This window comes from Manis pentadactyla, chromosome 4 (genome assembly GCF_030020395.1).
Source record: "Manis pentadactyla isolate mManPen7 chromosome 4, mManPen7.hap1, whole genome shotgun sequence".
NCBI classification, from domain to species: Eukaryota; Metazoa; Chordata; class Mammalia; order Pholidota; family Manidae; genus Manis; species Manis pentadactyla.
Window position 1 is genome coordinate 9,679,381 of NC_080022.1, and position 12,494 is coordinate 9,691,874.

The window sequence follows — 12,494 nt, forward strand, 5'->3', positions numbered from 1 at the left end:
TTGCCTGGGCTCAAATCTGACCTTTAGCTTTGTGACTCTGGGCAGAATATTTAACTTCTGAGTCCTAAAGCCCTCAATTCAGAAATGGAGAATAATCAATGTGCAATGAATGTTGCTCTGAAAATAAAATGTGTTGTTACGGTTTCTTGGAATTGCATGCAAATTCAGCATTTATGTTGATTTAGTTCAGATCAGGTGCCCTTGGGAAGTTCCTCACACTTTTATAGGAGCTCAGTGGCATGATTCCCTTTTAAATTTAAAACAAGTGAACTTCTTTGGTGGTGAGGAAAAACCTTCCTATCAGCATCTTAAGTTTAATGGTGTTCATTTCACACACAAACACATGAAGGCTTAAAAATAAAGTATGCCTAGGAGATGTTGGGCACTTTTCATCAAGAAGTTCTGCGACATTTTGTTACATTTGAGATGTGTTGCTATTTCCCTCATGCAATAAGCAATGTTTCTTAATTTCAGAATTTGGACAGTTTTTCCCAGTAATTTTGAGTTTCTTTGCTTGTTATAAATCCCTTATAATAAATCTAATGACAGTTAATCCAAGGGGATTTAGGAAATGAGGATTTACCTTGAGAATAATTACAATATGCTGTTTCACCATTTTTTAGATAAAAGAGCACTGTGTAGAAAATTGTCCAGCCAAAAAATATTAATTACTCAAGATAATGCCTGAATGATTAAAAATGTCTTGACCATAAAATTATGCTCCAAAATAAACTGCAGTTTGAATTTTAGTAGTTTCCCAAGGGAAACTAATAAATATGCTCTACCAGGTTAGGACTAATCTTAGGATAACCTCAGGGAATCAGGAAATGCTGCTTCTAGTTCTGTGTGTATCACCTTAAACTTGAACAAATGCTGTTAATATTAAAGCTGAGTTTTAATAAACCTAACATAATGATTTGATATTGTTGGGCATATTGTGTAAACTACTAATAGGGCCTTTTGTAAAGTAAGCTTCATCTGTGTTGAAATTCATACGTAATATGAATTCATAGTAGTTTGGTGAAAATTGTAATTTGGAGCCATGACATACTAGGGATTCTGTTTCTCCTATAAATTGTTAACATCCTATTGTTAACTTAAAATACTTGTACGTATAATGCTGCTGTAGTTTGTGAGTCCTTATGACATTGCCAGTTCTTGTTAGGCAGGTTTAATGATTTAATTCATGTTGAGGCTGGCTTTTCCTTCCTGCGGTTAAAAAAATCTGTATGTTATTCAGGTAGTCCGTGCAAGGTATATATTCCAGACAGAAAACATTAAGTCTTTTGCTCTGTTAAAATAAAAGTAGATACATATATCACACACACACACACACACACACACACACACACACACACACACACACACACACACACACACAGTATAGGAAGCATAAATTATAGTGTACAGATTTCTTATAAAGAAGAAAATAAAAATGCAGGTAGAATTTAGTATTTGCCTATTAATTTATTCCAACCTTGGTCTTCTCCTCAGACTTGTATCAGAACACCTCTTATTAATGTAACAAACTGATTACCATTAGAGTCTCTTCTTGGCATTTTTTCTTCCATTAAAAGCCCCTTAAAACCAGCTTATCTTTTAGCAGCCAGCTCTTTTGCCCCAGCGAGAACCCCCCATTTTAAAGCTAATCTAAGACAAAGTATTAAATTGCTTTTCTTGAGCCCTTGATTATCTAACACAGTCTTAAATACCCTAAGCTTTCACTGAAAACATTCTATTAAATCAGAAATTACTGGAGAGAAACAGTAAGGATCCTCAGGGTGAAAGCACAAAAACAGGTGTCCTCAGAGAGAGGCAAGCATTCTTTGACCAGTTTCTGGTGAGGTGTTTTAGTTGCTGAAGTGGGGACTTCGGTAGCACTTCCTTAACTACCTGTACCCAGACTGAGAAATCTGCAGTATTCTAAAACTGCTTGTGATAAAAGCCTTTCACATTCATTTCTGTGGGGTTCAAGTTGCTTATGATGAACTGGACTTTTGAATTGTTTGCATACAAGTTGTTTTAGTAAGTCTTTTTTAAGAACCAGACTTTATTTTTAAGAGCAATTGTAGGTTCACAGCAAAACTGAGCAGAAAGTCCAGAGAACCTCCTATATACTTCCACCACCCCTGCAACTTGCCCGCTATCAACATACTGTCCCCAGAGGGATATTTGTTACAATTGATGAACCTGCACGGACACATTGTTATCACTTAAAGCCCATAGTTTACAGGAGGGTTCACTCTTGTGGACATTCTAACAAGTCTTTTTAAAATGCTAAAAGTAATACATGCTCATTGCAAAATAATATAAACAATACAGAAAACTATAAGCAAGAAAATAAAAGTTAATATGTGACTATCTTGGTGAACATTCTTTTAAGTCTGCTTCTCTGCCTCTCTTTTCCTTCTGTCTCTCATACATACTGGTGTGTGTACAAGCACCATATATAGACACTTTGTGCAGTTGTGATCATGGAGTTTTGTAGTGTGCTTTTTTCTTTCTGTATGTTGTCGACATATCCATCTCAAATACTTACCTACATCATTATTTCTTGTGGCTTCTTAGAATTCCATTGTATCCTTTCACTGTTTAACCAGTTGGACATTTAAATAGTTTTAATGTTTTCATGATACTAATAATTCTTCAAAGCCCGAAACTCACTGCATATGCGTATTTGCTGACCTGTCTGGTTATCTTGTTAACATAAATTCCTGGAAGTAAATTACCAAGTCAAAAGTTATGTATGTTTTAATCTTTGGTAAATTTTGCCTAACAGACCTCCAGAAGGATTGTACTAATTTACATAGCCACCAAGAGTACATATTTCTTTCTAGCTTTTAAAAACCCAGTATCATTAATCTTTTTTAATAGTTTTTTCTCCTATTCTTAGAGGGGAAAACTGATAGTTCGCTGCTTCTGTTTGCATGTTATTCATTCAAGCAGCAATTTTGAGTCAGGATGATGGAGGAAAGATGTGAAACTGCATTTCAACAAAAAATGATAGAGAAAAAATTTTCCTATAATGAGAAGACTAATGCAGTTATTAAAGAAGTGAAAATAAACATTTTATGTCAGCATTGCTACGATTAGATATTGATGCATTTGTTTCATAATCTTTGGTGCCTCAATTCTTCTAATTTCAGTTATTTCTAAATGAAAAATAGGGGCAAAAAAGGAAAAAGAGAGAAGTTAACCAGCTGATTCAAGAGAATCTTTTTTCTGAAAGTACTGCTCAGCAATTCCTGCTCCTTTCTAGGAAGGAAACCATGCACCCAAGTAGTCCCATGGGAAGAGAACTAGATCCTAGCTGGCCTCCAGCCTGCCACCTGTTTTTTTACAGTCCTGGAGCTACGATTGGTTTTTACACTTTTAAGTGGTTTAAATGAAACATCAAATGTTTTGTGACACATGAAATCATACAAAATTTGAATTTCAGTTGATGAAGAAAGTTGTATTGAAACACAGCAGCACTCACCCGTTTACACATCTGTGGCTGTTTTTGCCCTGCGGTGGCAGAGTTGAGCAGTTGTGACAGAGACCATACAGACTGCAAATCTGGGAACATTTATTGTCAAGCCCTTTATGGAAAACGTTTGCTGGTCCCTAATCTCAGAATGTGGAGAAGAGAAGCAATGGGAGTGAGCGTGGTGATGTCTGATGTCTTAGGTTTACTGTGAAGCTTTGTGGTTAATAGCAATGCAGAGATTTTGAACTTGGTTCTTAAAAGGGGGCTAGCTGTGCAGTTGGTTGTCATAGAAACTGCTAGACCAATCACATTTTTCTTCTCTTGGAAACTTCTGGACAGATGAAGACAGTGAAGTACGAGAAGCAAGTGATCTTCCCGAATAAGTTAACTTTTACTCAGGTTGGCAGCTTGGTCTGGTGTAAAAAATCTCTTTGAGAGTTTATTTATTCACCGATTTAACCCATTTGTTAAGCTTTTGCGATGTGCTGGCACTGTCCTAAGTTCTGGAGCACCAAGCTTGGCATATAACATGTGTGGTATCTGTATAGACTTCTGGCAGTACTCCATGGAGATTTTTGTTTGTGGAATGAAATACTGGAAATACCCTCAATCTTTCCACAGATGAGAAATCTGAGTGCCAAGTGGCTCGCTTGATTTCTTAGAGCTCTTAGTCCCAAATCAGGTCTTCAGTCCAAGTTTCTTTGTTGCCAGCTCAGCGCTCTTCCTACTAGCAGAGCCCAGAGACTCTTACTCCTTTTTTGTTTTGTGGGCCCTTTGAAAATCTCGCCAGAAAGTACACAAATGCACATATGTACACAAAATTTTGCATGTGATCTCTAGGGTTATGTGACCTTATTAAACATCCATGGTCCGGAGTTTTCAGAATTTCTAATTTAAGAATAAATACATCCAGTGGATATTGATTGGGGTCCAGCTAGGAATTTGTCAATATTTGTTGAGCATCTGTTGGGAGATTTTGCAGAAACATTTGTGTAGTTATAGGTAACTCAAAGTAATTTCAAAAGGGAGGATCAAGGAAGAGTCAGTGCAGGGCTTTGGTAATGATGGCCATGGTACTGGGCTTTGCAGGCTTGAGAGGCCCAGCTCATAATTTTTAAAATTCGTATGTTAGAATTGCGTACTAGTTGGCTTTTTATAGTAAAGTGCTGTTGCCTATTCGATTCTCTTTTATTTCCTCTATTCTAAAACTCTTCAGAATATTTCAGATCCAGTGATGCATTTGAATAGCTCTTAAAAGAAGGCCCAGATTGTCTAAAGCAATCTGAGGAGTGATATGATTGATACTGAAAATCCATTTTGTCTCTAGCCTCTCTGGCAAGTTATTTCTGTGGACTGGAGTTGTACGGTCCCTATACCAAGTCTTCCAGGTATCTAGTTTTGTAACTTAGAACAACTGGAATGTGAACATACCAAGAAGGTATAGTAGTTTCTAGGTAGCAGTGTTAATGAAATGCTTTTAACCTACAAAGGTAACACTTTTATTAAGTCTTTTCATTGAAATGCTCTTACACAAAAATGAGGTCATTCTTTTTTTCTCCTCACTTTTAAATGAGAAAACAAGCTCCTCATAGATTTTTTTGGCTACAAATGAGATGATGTATTTGAAGTTAGTTGATACAGATGCCTCCGGCTCTGCCTCCAGCTCACTAAATACCAGTTGAACCTGAACATCAAAGAAAAACACTTGAATGATAATTTAGAGGATAAAAACATTTCTTTTGGTATTTCAGTATTTTTGCAAAGATGACCAGTCCTCATTTTTTTCTGAGAATCTCTTTCTCTTCTAATGTTAGTGAGTATGGGCTGTATTTTAAGCCAAAAAAACTAGAGTGCTGTTCTGGGGGAGATCCTGGGATGGACTTCTGACAGCTCACTGAGTCGTTATTTACGGAAATGCACTGGAGGTGAGCTGTGCAGGTAGCCAGTGAAGCTGTGAGCCCCGTTCCCCTTTACTCCATTTGTTGTCTTAAACAAGTGGCCTTTTAATTAGATGCTGTCTGTCTTCCAGGAGCAGGTGGGAAAGTGTGTAGATCATAGTGTTGGAAATTTAACAAGCTAGATCCCCATAGAAATAAAGATGAAGAAGAGCCCCTGGCAGTTTGGCAAACTAGAGCCACTGCAGTGGAACTTGGACCTTGGAGAGATTCTGTCTCTTGTCACGAATGTGTTCAAGCTCTAGGTCACGTGCAGTTGCAGGGAATGCAGAGAACCAGCCGGTGGAATGGCTTTATCATTGGCGACTCTACCTTTGTGGGCTGATCTGGATGAATGAAGATTTAACTCTGCATGAGAGTTGATAGATACAGAAGGGAGGAGGCGTCTTCACTGTCCTGTATTGAAGTTCCTGGGAAGGATTTCTGTCAAAGTAACTTGGGTACTGTACCTTGAGAGTGGGCAAGGACCTCACAGGCAAACAGCCGAGGATTTGAATGATGGAATGTTTACATTAATTGAATGAGAGTTTTTAAAAATTTACAAATTTGAATTAATGTGTGTATAGTATAACAGGTAAATGATAAGGATATAAGTTAAAACCTTCACCCCCAACCTGTGAGTTAGGTATGTTTAACAGTTTGGTTTGTTTTTTACAAACCTTTCCCTGTATGTTATGGGGATTTAATTTTGAAGGTGTTTTTAAATTGGAGTGTGCTCTACATTTTAAGTTTAGTTTACTTTATGACTATTTCAAAGCTTCTGGATTAAATTGAATGGAAGTTGGGTGGTATGAAAATTATGTTCTGTTTGACAAAGAGTTAATACCCAGTCTCTGGTAGTAGAGGCCAAAAGGGAGGTCAGGCCTGGATAACCTGGGGAAAGTTAAGGATGAGAGAAGGGATTTGGAAAGAGGAGAAATAGAATGGATGAGTAAATGAAAAAATCAGTTTTAAATCCTGGCTCTGACTTTTATGGACTTCAGTACTCTAACAACCTAAGGTCTTCATTTTTAAAAGGGGCTTAATAGTATTTCATAGGGTTCTTGTAAGGGTTAAGTAAAATAACACATAAAGCATCTAGTCCAGTGGTTGGCCAAAGGAGCTTCCCTTTCTTCAGTTCTTTCTCTCAAAACAGGGAATTTCCATTTGAAGATTAATGTGTAAAAATGGTCTTATAATACATAATGAGGTACCCTTGCTTTATTAAAAGGGACTATTTTCTAGATTGGATCAGGAAAATAATTATTTGGAAATATTTCTTCTTGGGATCGAGTCAGCCAAGTATTACTTGGTCATTGTAAAGGCTTGGAAATTGAGTTGTTACATATCATCTGTTGAATTTGAGCTAGGGCAGTTTTACCTGGCTTTGCATTCCTTTTTTCTGAAAGGAAGGGATTTTAGTTGGTTCTCCATGGTCTTTCCACCACTCTAGCCTGATTGTGTTTTGGCAGTCTAGTACTTTGTAGTTACATTAAGCAAAATCCTGCCACCTTTTTAAAGATTAGTTTCTGTGTGTTAATCACTGAAATTAATTCAGATTAGAAACCAAGGTTTGACCACCTAAAATAGTACGAATTGTGCCGAAATACATTTTCATCCCAGTTTCTAATTATAAGTTGAGATTCTTCATACACATGAGAAAGCTACATACTTTAAAGAAAAATGTGTATGTGTGATGATGCTGATGAGAGGAGGAGGCATGTTTCAGCTTGGCATTCAGCAGACCGTTGCTACCTTCATTCAGGCTTAGGATTTTTTGCAAAAGACTTGCTCTCCCCTCCCACCTAACCTTTTTTACTTAGAGATTATACTAAATTAGTGGAGAACAGGTAGAAATTCAGATGAGCAGGAAGCAAATTAAAATTATGGATAACCCCACTTCTCAGAGAAAACCGTTATTAACAATTAAATGTGTTTAGCTCAGATTCTTTTTTTCTTCCTGTTTTCGTATGTTTAAAACAAAAATGGTACGTAAGTCATACTTTCTATAAATGGCTTTATACAATCATCAATGTATTGTGACTTTTTTTTATTAAAGTATCGTTAATATACCTTCTTATGTTTGTTTCAAATGTATATCGCAGTGGTTCAATGGTCCCTGTAATCAACATATATTGTGATTATGAATTACTGTGCCTCTTAATCCCCCTTCTCCCCTGTCCTAGCCCCTCCCCCTTAGTAACCACTAGTCACTTCTCAGTGTCTGAGTCTACTGCTGTTTTGTTTCTTCTCATTTGCTTTGTTTCTGTATTCCCAAACTAAGTGAAATCATATGGTATTTGTCTTTCTTCACCTCGCTTATTTCACTGAGCATAATACCCTCTAGCTTCATCCATCCATGTTATTGCAAATGGTAGGATTTCTTTTCTTTTTATGGCTGCATAATATTCCATTGTGTATATACCAAATCTTCTTTATTCATCTACTGATAGACACTTAGGTTGCTTCCATATCTTTGCTATTGCAAATAGTGTTGATGATAAACATAGGGGTGCATATATCTTTTCAAATCAGGGATTTTGTTTTCTTTGGGTAAATTCCTAGGAGTGGAATGACCAGGTCAAATGGTATTTCTATTTTTACAGTTTTGAGGAACCTCCATACTGCTTTCCACAGCAGTTGTGCCAATTTACATTTCCACCAACAGTGTTGGAGGGTTTGTGTTTCTCCACATCATTGCCAGCATTTGTTGTTTCTTACCCTTTGGATGGTTGCCATTCTAACTGGTGTGAGGTGATATCTCATTGTGGTTTTAATTTGCATTTCCCTGATGATTAGTTATGTGGAGCATCTTCTCATGTGCCTGTTGGCCATTTGTATTTCTAATTTGGATAAGTGCCTGTTCAGGTCCTCTGCCCATTTTTTAATTGGGTTATTTGTTTTTTGGGTGTTGAGGCTTGTAAGTTCTTTATATATTTTATATGTTAACCTTTTATTAAATAAATCATTTACAAATATATTCTCCCTTACTGTAGGCTGCCTTTCTGTTCTGTTGATGGTGTCCCTACAGAAACTTTTTAGTTTGAAGTAGTTCCACTTTTTTAAATTTTGTTTCCCTTGCCCAAGGGGATGTGTTCAGAAGTAAGTTGTTCATGTTTATATTCAAGAGATTTTTGCCTACGTTTTCTTCTAAGAGTTTTATGGTTTCATGATTTGCATTCAGGTCTTTGATCCATTTCGAGTTTACTTTTGTGTATGGAGTTAGACAATAATCCAGTTTCATTCTTTTACATGTAGCTGTGAGTTTTCCCATCACCAGTTGTTGAAGAGGCTGTCTTTTCCCCATTGTGTATTCATGGCTTCTTTATCATATATTAATTAACCATATATATGTGGTTTATATCTGGGCTCTCTATTCTGTTCCATTGATCTATGGGTCTGTTCTTTTGCCAGTACCAAATTGTTTTGATTACTGTAGCTTTGTAGTAGAGCTTGAAGTCAGGGAGCATAATCCCCCCAGCTTTATTCTTCCTTCTCAGGATTACTTTGGGTATTCTGGGTCTTTTGTGTTTCCATATGAATTTCATAACTATTTGTTCTAGTTCATTGAAGAATGCTGTTGGTATTTTGATAGGGATTGCATTGAATCTGTAGATTGCTTTAGGTAGGATGGCCATTTTGACAATATTAATTCATCCTATCCATGATCACAGGATAGATTTCCATTTTTTGGTGTCTTAATTTCTCTCATGAGTGTCTTATAGTTTTGCTCTGATCTTTATTATATCTCTCATTCTACTGCTTTGGGCTTCATTTGTTCTTCTTTTTTTAGTTTCTTTAATTGTGATTTTAGACTGTTTATTTGGGATTGTTCTTGTTTCTTGAGGTAGGCCTGTATTGCTATGTACTTTTCTCGTAGAACTTCCTTTGCCACCTCCCACAGATTTTGGGCTGTTGTGTTTTTGTTTTCATTTGTCTCCATGTATTGCTGTATTTGTTTAAATTTGTTCATTGATCCATTGATTATTTAGAAGCATATTGTTTAGTCTCCATGTGTTTATAGGCTTTTTGTTTTCTTTGTGTAATTTATAGTTTCATATCACTGTGGTCTCTGAGAAGGTGCTTTTATAATTTCAGTCTTTTTAAATTTATTGAGGCTCTTCCTGTGGCTATTATGTGATCTATTCTAGAGCATGTTCCATGTATACTTGAGAAAAATGTGTACCTTGCTGCTTTGGGGGTGAAGTGTTCTGTAGATATCTGTTAAGTCCATTTGATCTAATGTATTGTTCAGTGCCCCCTGTTTCCTTATTTATTTTCTGTCTGGTTGATCTATTTATGTGAGAGGTGTGTTAAAGTCTCCTAAAATGAATGTGTTGCAATCTGTTTCCCCCTTTAATTCTGTTAGTATTTGTTTTACATATTTAGGTGCTCTTATGTGGGGTGCATAGATATTTATAATGTTTATATCCTCTGGTTGGATGGATCCCTTTATCATTAGGTAATGTCCTTCTTTGTCTTTTGTTACTTTCTTTGTTTTGAAATCAATTTTATCTGATACAAGTACTGCTAATCCTGTTTTGTCTCCCTATTATTTGCATGGAATATCTTTTTCCTTCCTTTTTTTAGTCTGTGTATTTCTTTGGGTCTGAAATGAGTCTCTTGTAGGCAGCATATAGATGGATCTTGTTTCTGTATCCATTCTGCCACTCTGTGTCTTTTGATTGGTGCACCCAGTCCATTTACATGTAAGATTATTATTGATAGATATGTACTTACTGCCATTTTAATTGTTTTCTGGCTGTTTTTTATAGCTCCTCTCTGTTCCTTTCTTCCTCTCTGATACTCTTGTTATTGATCGTTTTCTTTAGTGTTGTAATTGAATTTCTTTCTTTATGAATGTATGTATGTATGTATATTTGTGTGTATTTACTGTAGGCTTTAGTTTTGTGGTTACCAAAGGTTAAAGGATAGTTTCCTTACTATATAGTAATGTTTTAAATTTCTGATTACTCTATTTCAAACACAATATAAAGGTACTTTCTTATTTTCCTTCTTCCTCCTCCACATTTTTCATATTAGATGTCATAATCTGCCCTTTTTATGTATCCCTTGACTAATTCTGTGTATAGCTGATTTTGCTGCTTTTGTTTTGTTTTAATTTTGTACTTGCTTGGTAATTAGGTGGTCTACTACCTTCATTGCGGATTTATTTTCACTAGTGAAAGCTATTTAACTTTAGGGTCTCTACAGCAGTCCCTTTAACATATCCTGTAAGGCTGGCTTAGTGGTGATGAATTCCTTCAACTTTTGTTTATCTGGGTAGTGTTCATTAATACCTGCTTCAAATTTAAATGATAATCTTGCCACATAGAGGATTCTTGGTTGGAGGTCCTGTTTCAGTACATATATCATGCAACTACCTTCTGGCCTGTAGAATTTCTGCTGAGAATTCTGCTGATAATCTGATGGGATTTCCTTTAAAAATTTATCTTTTTTCTCTCTAGCTGCTTTCAACACTCTCTCCTTGTCCTTAATCTTTGCCATTTTAATTTTTTTATGTCTTGATGGTGTCTTCCTGGGGTTCCTTTTGTTAGGAATGGTGCAGATAGGGGTTTTCATGACCTGAGTGTCTATTTCCTTCAGTTTTCAACAACTGTTTCTTTAAAGAGATTTTCTGTCCCTTTGTCTTTCTCTTCTCCTTTTAGTACCTCTATTATGCAAACATTGTTTCATTTGGATTGGTCACATAGCTCTCTTATCATTCTTTCATTCCTAGAGATCCTTTTTTCTGTCTATTCCTCAGCTTCTTTGTTTTCCTTTTCCCTAATTTCCATCTCATTTACTGTCTCCTCTACCTGCACTAATCTACTCTTAAGTCACTGCATTATATGTTTCATTTCAGATACTGTATTCTTCAGCTCTGAGTGGCTTCTTTTAAGGTCTTCTCTTTGTTGAAGTCCTCCCTGAGATCTTGAATACTTTTCCTTAAATCCATGAGCATGTTTATGACTTCTGTTTTGAAATCCTTATTAAGAAGATTGGTGATCTCCATTTCATTTAGCCCTCTTTCTGGGTTCTGTGGTTATCTTTTGTACCGATATGTTTCCATAGTTTCTTGTTATCTTTGTTTTCTTCTAATTATAGAAATAATGTATTTATTAGAAAAATTCTTAAGTAATACAGAAATATAACAAAATAGAAGTTTCCACATAGCCAATTAAGTGTTTACACAATAGAACTTTTTAGTGTTGGTTTAGCAGTCCCGCTGTATGGGTGGATTGTCTTAGTGAGCTAACCTGTAGTATTTTCCATTGGGCAGTGAGTTGGAAACTGTGTGTAGTAAGCCATACTGCTATGAATACCTTGTGCATACATCTTGGTATGATTATCCAGTTATCGCATGAGAATAAATTCCTACAAGCATGTATGCTGATTAAAGTGTGAACATTTTAAAGTTTTGTGGGGTTTTGTTGTCAAATACTGTTAAATTTCTCCCCAAAAATGCATCAGTTTCTCTTCTGATCAGCTTCATCTGGAGAATGTCTGCTTTCTAATCTTGTTTTTTTTTCCTGTTAAAAACAAGTTTTACCAGTTTGATAAGTGAAAATTACCTAGTTTGAAGTTATTAGTTGATAAGTTAAATTTTCTTTCCCCCACAAGATTTTGACTACATATATTCCTTTGTGAATTAATGTGCTTTTGCACATTTAAAAAAATTGGAGTGTTAATCTTTTTCTATAAAACTAAGTATTTAAGTATTCCTCCACCTGGCTGGGGTGGAGGAATTGACTTAGCAGATGCCTTAGTTCCTTCTGAAACAAAATGAGTTCTACATAAAGAATTCACTTAAGTGAAACACCTTACTCTGCAAATTGTGTATTGGCCGGGAGCCTGGGAATTCTGCCAAAGCCGTCTTGTTAATGCCAGCCTTCTTGTTTGCAGAGTCGAAGAATGAACTTTGCAAACACTCCAGGTAGTAGAGCAAGGCAGAGACTTTTGTTTAGAGATAAAGCTAGAGGACAGAGCTCTGGCTCAGGCCAGGAGGGGAAAGAGAGTCCCGGGGTGGTGCATTGTCTAGGGGTTTTATAGGCAGTTGAGAGACAAAGGGCTAGGGATGTACACCTGCT

General features: G+C 36.2%; 1 protein-coding gene across 4 annotated transcripts in view; it reads left to right on the plus strand.

Annotated features, from left to right (window-relative positions):
* PRDM2 (PR/SET domain 2) overlaps positions 1-12,494 on the plus strand; it is a 128,887-nt gene that overhangs the window by 41,337 nt on the left and 75,056 nt on the right. The window lies entirely within an intron of this gene.